We start from the raw sequence: 12,225 nt of genomic DNA, 5'->3' as shown, positions 1-12,225 counted from the left end.
TCAATCAAATCATAAATCTTAGAATATCAACACTAGAAGCAAGAGTAAGTGAATTAGAACAAAGAATAGTTACAATAGAAAAAGGAAAAGCTATGATAAGAGAAGAAGAAATAGACACACCAAAAACAACACACTTAGAACAAATAGAAATAGAACTTATGAATATAGAAGAAAATGGTAGTAGTCTAATATGTAATGAAGACAAAAAATTCTCTACGGAAAAGGTATTGGTAAAAATAAAAATTCAAAATATAGAAATAGAAACTTTAGCTTTAATTGACCCAGGATGTACTAGTTGCCTAATAAATAAGAGTTTAGTACCACAACACTTACTTAAAATATTTACCAAATCGGTAACAGCAATGCAAATAGACGGATTACATAATGTTTATAATCATTACGTAGAAAACGCTCAGATAAGTTTTTTAAATACATGTAATGAATTCTGCAAACCTACTTATAATGTTAATAGAATATTAGCAAGAGACGTAAATATAAACGTAGATTTTGTAATAGGCTTACATTTTTGTATACAAAATAGAGGAGGATGTCTCATAACTAGAGACGGTATCATACTATTTAAAAACCTTACTTATACTGCAGTACAAACTTCAAAATTGCCAACAGTGTATAGAACACTTAAAACACACAAAAAGAACTTAAATTCACAGTCATGCTGTGAAAAATGTTCAAATAACGATCAATGTCAAGACAATAGCCTACTTAGAGAAAGTGAAGAATTAGAAAAAGAAGATAAGTTAGAAGACCTTAAAAATTATACTTTAATCAATGTAGAAGAACTAGAGTACATCGAGAACATGGAAAAAGAATATACTCTAATTAGCATAGAAAGACAATTTTATAACTTTCGAAAAGGAATAAATAAGATAGGTGTAATAAATAGTCCAAAGAATTTAGATAATGTAATAACTATTTTAGATGAGATGGAAATAATAGGAGAAAAACCCTTAGCACATTGGGATGCTAATGAAATAATGTGTAAATTAGAAATTATCAACCCAGAATATACAATAAAGACAGCATCTATAGAAGCTAATAATGAGGATACAGAAGAATTTGATAGACAAATAAAAGAATTCTTAAATCTACAAGTTATAAGGAGATCAACCTTTAAACATAGATCGGCGGCCTTTATGGTTAGAAATCATAGTGAACAAATAAGAGGAAAAGCACGCATGGTGATAAACTATAAAAGGTTTAACGACAACACTAGGACAGGTGCATATAAATTGCCTGATAAAAGTGAATTAATTAATAGAATACAAGGGAGAAAAATATTTAGCAAATTTGATTGTAAATCAAGATACTGGAAGGTAAAAATATATCCAGACAGTATACAATGGATAGTATTCACATGTCTAGGAGGATATTTTGAATGGTTAGTTATGCATTTGAATTAAAAACAGCTCCACCAATTTTTCAGAGAAAAATGGATAATATCTTTGGTGGATATAAAAATTTTGTATTAGTTTATGTAGACGATATTCTAGTATTCAGTCAAAATATAAAAGAACACCTAGGACATTTACAAATAGTTTTTAGACTCTTTGTTAAAAATGGAATAATAATTAGTAAGAAGAAAATAGAGTTATGTAAGACCTATATTAATTTCTTAGGAATAACTCTAGGAGAAGGAAAAATAAAACTTCAACCACATATAGCAAAGAAAGTATTAGATATGCCAGATAAATTAGAAAATATAAAAGACTTACAAAAATTTCTAGGGTTAGTAAATTATGCTAGAAATTTTATTCAAGATTTAGGAAAAATAGCTGGACCTTTATATGCTAAAACAGGCAGTAAAGGCCAAAAATATTTTAATATAGAAGATATTAAACTAGTACAACAAATTAAAGAAAGAGTTAAACATATTCTAGACCTAAAAATCCCCGTAGAAACAGATTATTTAATCATCCAGACCGATGGAAGCAAATTAGGATGGGGAGCTATCTTGAAAGCAAGACCTAATAAATATAGTAATAAGAATGAAGAAAACATTTGCGCATACCAAAGTGGTTTGTACAAACAAAAAGGAAATATGAGTAGTGTAGACTTAGAAGTACTGGCAATATATATGGCTTAAATATTTTCAAACTTTATATACTAAATAAAGAAGAAGTCTTAGTAAGAACAAATGGTGAAGCTATAGTTAAATTTCATCAGAAGATAAATGATAAATCTAGTAGTAAAAGGCGATGGTTAAATTTTATGGATACTATATCAGTTTATAAAAATATTATTTTTGAATATGTAAAAGGAAAAGATAATGACTTAGCAGATCAGTTAAGTAGATTACAAATTAAGACTAAAAGTTTTTAATTAATATTTATTTCAGCATGAGACCAACAGGCCAATCAGACAAGGGCAAAGCCCCAACACAAGACTTTTATGCTCAGACTTTATTAGGTAATATTAATTTTAGACCACAACACCCTGTAGAAATGATGGAAAGGATTTACTTTGGACAAATTAATTTAATTTCTTATCCATCATGCAACTTATCATTTAAAGTTAGACCAGCTCACGTTATAGACAAACCTCAAAGATGTTTAGTTGATAATTTATGGATAGCCCATAGTAAAAGAGATACTCCACATTTTGTAGCCGCAACTAATGCTTTATGCCAATATTTTTCTGATAAAAGTAGAGAAAATAGATTTAAAGATTATGTAGTCATACATCGTAAAACTAATGGTGTTTTTCAAACCTGGATAGCAGTATTAGAATATATAAATGGGGTTAAATACCCTCTTTTTAAAGGTTTTAATAATTTTTCTGAAGCAATAGATCATGCTAGAGGATACCTTGGGACAAATTTTTATATAACTCCAACCCTTAGACAAAACCCAAATCAAATACCCCAATACAATATCCAGAGAGACACGGGCAAAGTAATTGTTGTTGACCACTATTCCATGATGACAGAGGCCTTCAAAAGACTTAATGCCCATAAAGAGGCCCTCTTTCTTGAAAACACTAGACTTAAGGAACAAGTACACACGTTGCAAAACAAAATTAACACTACCCAAACAAATGCAAGTACACAGACTCCAAGTTCTCCATCTCAATATAAAATGGATGAGAAGGGTGTGCATTCCCCACTGAATGCTAAAAAATCCACTGTACTAGATAAAGGTACAGCTAGTCCGGTTCAAACGGTAGCCGGTAAAGACATGACAAATCCGTTAATGGGTATCACTTTGCCAAAAAGTGAAGATGAAGAATGCTCTTCATCAAGACAAAAACTACCCAATACGTGTAATACTTTGAAAAGGACTATGATTTTAAAAAAGAAAAATGAAAAAAAAGAAACTATCATAAAACAGACTTTAGAGAAATTTTTTAACAGTCAAGAATCAGATAAACAAGTAATTAGCAGAGACAAGCCTGGTACAAGTACAGAAAGAATAGTTTTGAACATAGATAGCCAAGACAATCCAGATGATAATGATAACAGGCCAAGTTCAGAAGACGAAGGAGATAAATTTAAAAGCAGTTTTGCTTATCTCTAAGATGCTCAAGATCCCAATGAAGATGATAATTCAGGGATGATTTTTGATTCCATTGCACTTCACAACTTGGATACCTAACCGGACAAAAATAAGTAAATGGTAGAAAAGACTGATAGTAGTATGATATAAAATAAAGATAAAGTGTGCAATGTGGGTATGCTCACTTTAAGTCCTGTAATGCGTCAGAGTGCTTCCTTTATCACTACCCTCCAAAAACGGGAAAAACTGTTGAAGCACGCGTCTCTCAAAAGAAACAATAATGCATGTGATGATGGGGCTCAAAGTGTACCCGACTTGCATTATTGAAGAATTTTATCTTTAAGTGTCGACCTTTTGTTTTGAGGCCATGTAGTGTAATTGAGTCCATTCGTTTTCTTTCCATTATGTCTATATAAGACTTGTAGTTTAGTTGAAGAAAGAGGGTAGAAAAAACAAAAACTCAAGCAACAGAAAACATTCCTCTCACAATATATTCCCTTTCCTTGAATGTATAAGTTTTTCCTCCCAGCTTATTTCCTTTCGGGGTTTAAGCTTGTAAAATATTATGTTTGGTTTAATAAAAGCTTTGAAGTTTTTCGCTCAGTCCTTAGCGGGTTCCCGAAAGGGAAACCTCTATCCCAGATACTTCATGTAAGTTCTTATTTATTCTATATTTTCCCACCAAAAATATGTTTTGTTTGTGTTTTAAATATGTTTAACTGTACATCATGTAAATTAAGTTTTTAATTTTAAAACAATTACCCTTAGTATATGGTTAGCCTCTTAACTTATTAATAATAACGATGGATTAACCTGTAAATTTCTAGGAATCCTGGCTTTAAATAGTCCGCCAAAACAAAGAAGTTTAAAGGACGAATATTGTTTGCCAGATTAATGTTCCGGGGTGTGGTTAAAGAAGAAGTTGTTAAGAATATAGGTCAAAAGGAAGAGATGAATAGGGTAAGTTAAAAAAAATTGGGGAAAATATAAGATATAAGAAGAACTTACAAACATGAAGAAATAATGGGAAAGAGGGAGTACTAAGTAGGATTTTACAACATAATTATCTAAAACCGATTATTTTCAGCCTTTTCATACTATATACTATAACTGCCTTTCATAAGCGTGTCTCGCAGGTGCAATGTTTGATTATTTAAAATAAATAATTTTATTTATTATAGAATTTTTTAATGAAGTGTAAAAGTTTAAATCATTTTTCAAAAATTCTTCACACTTTAATATAATGATGTAAACATAAACATATTTTTTAGTGTAACCACCTATATATTTTACATCATCACTTTTTCTTTTATCATGTAGTACCTCCTTCCCTTACTGTCGGTTATTTTTCTTTTTTGTTTCTACTATATTTAAAATCTTTCCTTATTTTAAAAATCAAATCCTTACAAAATTATTGATTACATTCTTATTACGTACAGATTATTCTACAGAATTTCACACACTAAAAAGACAAATAATCCGTGGATTAAAGAAATTTTTAATTTCTTGTACATATTACATCACATATGTTCATAAATTAATAGTGCACAGTAAATTTAGTAAGAACTACATAATTTTATCTATTGTTCATCTCCTTTTCTTTTTAGTACAGTCTCGTTCATCTTTTTTGAGTCTTAAAAAGAAGCATAATGATATTCACACGAACTACATCATCCAAACTCTTGATATACCCATATCACACAATTTTTATTAGAACTCCATTTAGCTGCCATTATAATAAAAAATTAGTCACTAAGAATAAGAAGAAACTTAAAGCTCGTGTTATACACAACAAAGATACATAAAGAGTTATAGTCAAATAATATTTCAGAGAGAAAAAAAGCAATAACCATGATAACAGTGCTATATAGTGTTGTCTTTAAAATTTGCGTAAAAACTATCAAATACTTTTGAAAGAAGTAAAACTTACAGCAATCATAAGAGAATCACCACACATGTAATATAAATTTTTATTTTTTTGATGAGATAAAACCTTTAATTTTTTGGCTACTTCATTCTGCGACAACACGCTTGTTTCGTCTAATTTTTCTATTAAAAATTTACAACTTAAAGAGAAACACATGAAATTATTAAAAAAGGAGACCCGGCAACAAAAAGGTCTATTTAAGATCAACATTTGAGGATGAGTTAATAATTTATCTTAAAAAGTATACTTATTAGGACGAGATTATATTCTAATCCCTAATTGTGCATTTTATTGTGAAGGTATAAAATCTGATCCTAGAAAATTTATTAGTTGGTCCCTATTAATAATTTAGAGAATTAAGAAAAGTACTGCCAAATTAGTCTTATAAAAATGCTAATTAATAAAACATAAGATAAGACGCCAAAAGTAAAAACTATGTGTATTTCTAAAAAATATTGCAGGTCATTCACGCTTTAATTTTTGCTCCAACATATCGATCTGTTTTCCATTGTTTTTTCTCACTGCACGCTCAGTTTTATTTTGCCCTAGTCTCTCTATTTTTCACAACTTTCATAGCAACTGAGGTATGATTTCTCATCCAATAAGTTGTTTGTTTGGTTCATGTCCATCCATGATTATTAGTTACGCCATTATTTTCTACTTTATGACACTATAGAACATCAATGTATGTAGAAAAATTTTGAACGTATTACTGTAACTAGTCCAACCAAAGATGGCTTTTGGGCTTGAAAAATAAAGTTTCTCAAGGTGTTACATGATGCCTCGATGGAGTACTATTTACTATATATGGGAGAATCATGTATAGTGAAGGGAGGAAAAGAGCAAATTAGCAAGCTCACTATTATTAGAATTAGAATATTTCGGGTTTTGAACTGTAAAAAAACACCATTTGTTTCTTGTGTTTTTGAATTGTACAGTTTATTGCTATCATAGATTTTGATACCTTGTTCTTAATATCCAAGTGTTCTTTTGATTTAAGTTAATCATTATTAAAGATAAGCTATAAGATGGTATCTAGTTAAATCATCTTTATGTATATTGCCTTTTTTATAGTTAGAAAACCTGCCTTGGTTTTTATTCAGCAAGCATTCTGTATTTGCTTAATGGTTTTCCAGATTGCTTATTAGCATCAGCTTGCTTAACAAATTAGATATATGAACTGATTGAGCCAAAGATGGGGGATGGAATAATTGCACAACATGATTTTTTCTACATATATATGTATATACACCATTTGTGCATGATATTTTTTATATCATCAAGTTAATTGTATTTGTTATAACATGTAATTTATCTTATTTTTTATTTTCAAAACTAGAAATCAACCTCATATCTTAAGAAAGTTAAACTTATAAATATATGTATTACTTTTGATATTTGTTAGATAGGAAAAAGGTGCATCTGTGGTTTGATTTATCTACTATTACTATAAATTTTCCTGGAGTAGGTTAGTCCATGATTGTGTAGTTCCCGACTTAGCCATTGGCTTTTTTGTTGTCTATGTTGGAACTAGTTTGTCCAAATTTCGATACACTGTTTCATCAGTAATCAACTCACTATGATCCGATTGAACAAGTAGAGTAGCTCGATTGCCAATTGTTTACTTTTTTTTCTTTTGATGAAGTATTCTGATGCATTATTGGCACAACTGTCAAGAGTTTCTGCTATAGGCTGACCATATCTAGATAGTTTTTTATCATCTCTGGTGCCATCCAAAGATATCATGCTCTTCTTTCTCAAAAGTCGTTTACTCTTCAATTGGTCTTCCCGACTAATAGGAGCTACAGAATTATCCTCAGTTTCAAGGTCAAAAAGATGTCCAACTCGTGCTATAGTCTTTTGAACAAGCAGATCAATTTCATGTTGTTTGGTATCTTCATAGTCCTTATCTGTTGAAAAGCCTCTTCTACTCAGTTTCATATACCTTCTGAACAAAAAACCAGGATGTTCTTTCCTTCATAAAATCTGCTTGTTTAACAGTACAAAGTGCACCACACACTTGTGTATGACCATATAATACCCCAAAAAATACAAACAATATTAGCCCCATGTTTCTAGTTCATGCATAGTACATCATGGTTCTTTTATAGTTTTATGAGAAAGTTAAATGTATATTAAGTCTTCAAATAACTCCCAGCTATCAGACGAATCAAAACATTCCTTACCAATTGAATTCTTGGGAAGGATATTGCCGTAGTCAACTTCGACTGAGCATATCTCTTGTTATACTATGAATTTTTGAGCTCATGACCCACCAAAAGATAGATAATTGAATTATATTTCCAACGATACCAATTTCGCCTAAATTCGATATCGGACAAAAAAGTTATGCCCATTTTACTTTAGCATGTCAGCCTGAAAATTGAGTGACGACATTTCTGATGACTTATCACAATTTTGACGACATTTTTGATAACCTATCATATTTCTGACGAAATTTTTGATGACTTATCAACAATGTCGTCGTACTTAGTTAGAATATCAAAAATTCCAGCTCTCAGGTGACGACTTGGGCTGACGGGCTATCACAGATCTGACAGCTTATCAGCCTATGTCGTCAGCTGATAATTTTAGCAATTGGGAGGTAATTTTGTGGGAGTATTTTGATCTTTTTCCCTCACTCTAAACACGGTATAAAGATCTAAGAAGGCTATTATTCCATTTTTTTCTCATTCTCCCCAAGAACAAGAACATTCTCTCCTAAAGGGGTTAAACCCTAGTCAAGAAAAATCAAGAGCAAGCCTAAGGATTTCTTCAAGAACCTTCAAGAAACATTAGATCTCTTTCAAGATCAAGCTTTAAGGTATGCGTAGTGTTCATCCACAAATTCCTTTCATCTGTGGAGTTCAAGAACCCTCTTTTAAACTATGAATCATGAAGTTATGTTGTATGTGATTGATTGTTATACAACTCCCAAATTAGAATCTTTATGTGATTTTATGAAACTAGGATGACATGCAAATTGAAATATATGAATTTTGGGTGGATTAAATCATTAAGGTGATGAATATGCCTATGCCACAAGGTGTGCATGCAAGGTGTTTGATAAAAGACCTAAGAGACTAGAAATCAAGTATTATAGACAAATAGAACTTAAATGACAAGACCATGCTCTATTCTTTATGACTCAACATGAATTCCATGCTAATTATTGTGTATTGTTGTTGTGATATGAAATGCTCATGAAATTAAAGTTATGCAGGTATTTACATATTATACGCATTCCCTTTCATGTATATGGTGTTGAGAAACATGTGTAGTATGAAATACCCTATTATGGTATTATGAATTGTGGATAATATTCCTATGATCAAGAAGTTCCATGTGTGTCAGTTTCTTCCATTGAGTCCTAGGGGTACTTGTACCCAAAAGTATAGTTGTGTGCCTAGATCCATGTCATGTTATCACGATACTCTCAGTTAAGCCATGATCTATAGAATTCAGTCAGTCATCTGACTCAGGAAAACTTAGAAATCACAGTAATCTTAGTAGTTCAGCAATCTCAGTACTCAATAATCTCAGTAACAACAGTATTCCTAGTAATCGCAGTAATTTTAGTATTCTCAGTCAGTCCTCAGAACTCAGTAGTATTCTGTCAGTCAACAAAATTCAGTAAACTCAGTCCATGTACAGTCAGTAAATCATGTTCAGTCTCTTCAGTTGGGAGTAGAAGTTAGCACCGAGTGAACCCAAGGATGGGAACTCACCTACCAGTAGAGGGTGTGATTCCTAGAAGCAATCCTTATATTCCAGAATTATGTAACCAACATAGGTTGAGACATCATACCTGCTAGTTGAGGGTAGATGAGGTGGCCTAACCTGCCAGTAGAGGGTTCCCACCATTCTCATTTTGAGTACCTGCTAGTAGTGGGTTCTCACAACCTGTCTTTATCAGTGGCGTGGTATTGACACCCTTCTAGTCAGGGCAGAGATTGGACCCCAGTTTAGTTATATTAGAACAAATGGGGCATGTCAATTAAATAACTACCTCCCATAGTTTCAATATCAGTCTCAGTAAAGGAACTCAGATAGTTTTTCAAATTTTTAGGACTGTCAGATAAAGTCAACTCAGTTACAGTAAGGAACTCAGATAGTACCATCAGACTCAGAACTATCATATATAGTCACTCATATTATTAGTCATATCAGAACCCCAGTTAGTTTAGTATGGGCCATGTCGATTAGGTAAATACATCCCACAGTTTCAGTTACAGAATCAGGACTATCAGATATAGTCAATTCAGCTCAGTAATACAAATTCAAGACTGTTAGATACGGATAATCCTTATCATTATAAATAGACTTCAGGATCATCCACTAGATAGGACTGATCTCAACTATGGTCAATCAATATCAGTATCATCAGATTTAGAGATCACTCTCTAGGTAGGACTGATCTCAGAATAAGTCAATTCATCTTTATTAACAATATACTCAAAGATCACCCACTAGATAGGACTGATCTTAAATTCAGTTACTCCATACAGAACGGAACTGAGATAGTTCCATCAGAACTTAGATTGTCAGATACAGTTGCTTAGTATCAGTTACATCAGTTAGGACGATCATCACAGTTATATCAGTTATATCAGTCATTATAACTCACGTTATTAGTATTCAATCAATCAGGCCAGTTTTTCATAGTTTGAACTATTAGAAATAGTTGTTCATATATTCAACACCACATATCAGTAAACTCATATTATCGGTATTAACACTCAGTAGTCAGTATCACCGTGAGTTCAGTTATAGTTTCTTATGCATGTATGTATTCTCACGTTCATATCAGTCGGCATTCTTCATACATATAAACCCTTCGCATTTTGTCTACCTCACTCGTATACTCATTACATTCAGTCGTACTGATGCATTTGCGCTATGGTTCTTTCTATTTTGTTACACCATAGGTTCAGAGGCACGAATTCTAAAGCAGCAGTAGCATTGCAGATTTCAGTATTCAGAGTTAGAAGTGAGTCCTCATCCTTTAAGTACATGATTATTTCTTTATTTTCCTATTAGTCAGTTTATTAGACAGAGTTAGTTGGGGACATGTCCCATCAGCTTCTTATTCAAATTACTCAGACAGTAGAGGCTTTTAGACTAGATGCAGACTAGATATCAGACTTGGTTTAGACTTCAGTATTTTTAGTTTTGTTTTGGTATTGTGATATCACCTTATTCAGACGTTATTATTATTCATATGTTTATTAATTTTGAACCTTATGGCCTTTCAGTTCATGTTTCTATATTTTTTAGTATTTTATGCAGTATATAGGTACAGATATTAGTCATGGGTTAACTTGTGGTCCTTCGAGGTCATGAGCACTGTGTAGCATTTTAGTTCAGAAAATTGGGGCGTTACAAACTTGGTATCAGAGCTTAAGGTTCAATAGTATCCTAGGAGGTCTGAAAGCCGCAGCTAGTAGCATCTTGTACATAGGTGTGTTGTGCACCACACTTATGTGCAGGAGGCTATGAGATGTTTTAGGAATAGTTTCCCTTCTTTCATGTCTCACATCGTGCTATAGAAAGGTCCTCTAAGAAACTCATGTTGATTCTCATCATGCTCCATTCATGTCAACTCCACCTTACTTTCAAGGTAACAGAAGTAGTGAAGCTTAAGTCCTAAAGATAAGGCTTTCTCAGACAGTCCCTACAGACAGTTATAGGATTTGCCATATGCTCAGATAGTATCCCTGAGTTTTATTATGTTCCAAAGTTATACGGATTTCATTCATGAATATGAGAACTCATTCTTGAACTCGAATTAGATATTCCACCAGATCCCTTCTCAGAATCCTATGATAGCATAGACCTAGAGTTAGAAGTATGAACCCAGGAGTTTAACAGTAGTAGAGTTGGGATAATATCATCCAGATTGAACATATTATGTATTCATGGGGATAGTTTTACCAAAGTGAATCAATAGGCTTGAACAGTATAAGTTATAAATTTAAGTTTATTGATTTAAAATTAAGTGTATAGAGATGAATATGAATTAGGAATGTGATATTAGTAGTATATGAGGAAATCATAGTAGATAATGTGTTTAGTAAGGCAAATATGTGTTGAACAGAGTGTAAGTATGTGGTGATGATTGCAGTTCTGTCCAGAGTTTAGTAAAGTCTTCACAGACTTAAGATGATGGCTTAAAGTTAGGAGGAGATGATAGATCAAGTAACTAAGTCAGGCTCTCAAGATTCCAATAGTAGTGCTAGTATGAATAGAAAAAAAAGCAGTAAGGGAATATGATTCTCGATCCATCCTTATCTTGGTATAAGTTTTGTACTTCAGTCAGCATAATACCTACACATGTTTCATAACTCAGTTCCATGAACACAACTTGTATTCACATGTTTTTCATAGAATCTTGTGCGTTTCCAGTACCCCGCATAAGAAGTTCCAGCTCACTCAGTATTATGAATCATGTCTCATGAACACAGAAACTCCAACCTCAGGTAATGCAGCTCATGAATCACGTATACATGTCACTTTTTATAGATTGGTCAGATCCCATGATTCATGTTACACTCTATTGATTAGTTAATCTAGGATATGTCATGTATATCCTCAGTTCAGACCTTTTGGGTACATCCATATTGTTGATACCTATTCCTTAGGCCTTAGTTATGTGTCAAGTTCAGCTAGTGTCCATTCATGTTTTAGGTCCTCTTGATTCAACCCTTTCAGTGAGCTCTCTTTGTGAGAACAGTATAGTGATGAACAGTTGCTTAGATAAGTGAGAGAGTAAATGATACATGTTAA

The 12,225-nt window shown here is 32.3% G+C and overlaps 1 long non-coding RNA gene across 6 annotated transcripts in view; it reads left to right on the top strand.

The window, feature by feature from the left end:
* The window catches only part of LOC107856918, a 27,103-nt gene extending 16,411 nt beyond the window's left edge, over positions 1-10,692 (top strand). For 3 of the 6 annotated variants that reach the window (XR_007051963.1, XR_007051970.1, XR_007052000.1), the window contains one exon: positions 10,368-10,678. This is a non-coding gene — a long non-coding RNA (uncharacterized LOC107856918). Of the gene's footprint in view, positions 1-6,575; positions 7,635-10,367 lie in introns of those variants that run through there. The other 3 variants (XR_007051985.1, XR_007052004.1, XR_007051973.1) reach the window with 3 other exon arrangements.
* The last annotated feature ends 1,533 nt before the right edge of the window (positions 10,693-12,225 follow it).

This window comes from Capsicum annuum, chromosome 1 (assembly GCF_002878395.1).
Source record: "Capsicum annuum cultivar UCD-10X-F1 chromosome 1, UCD10Xv1.1, whole genome shotgun sequence".
NCBI classification, from domain to species: domain Eukaryota; kingdom Viridiplantae; phylum Streptophyta; class Magnoliopsida; order Solanales; family Solanaceae; genus Capsicum; species Capsicum annuum.
Note: the sequence above shows the minus strand (reverse complement) of the source record. Positions and strands in the feature narration are given on the sequence as shown.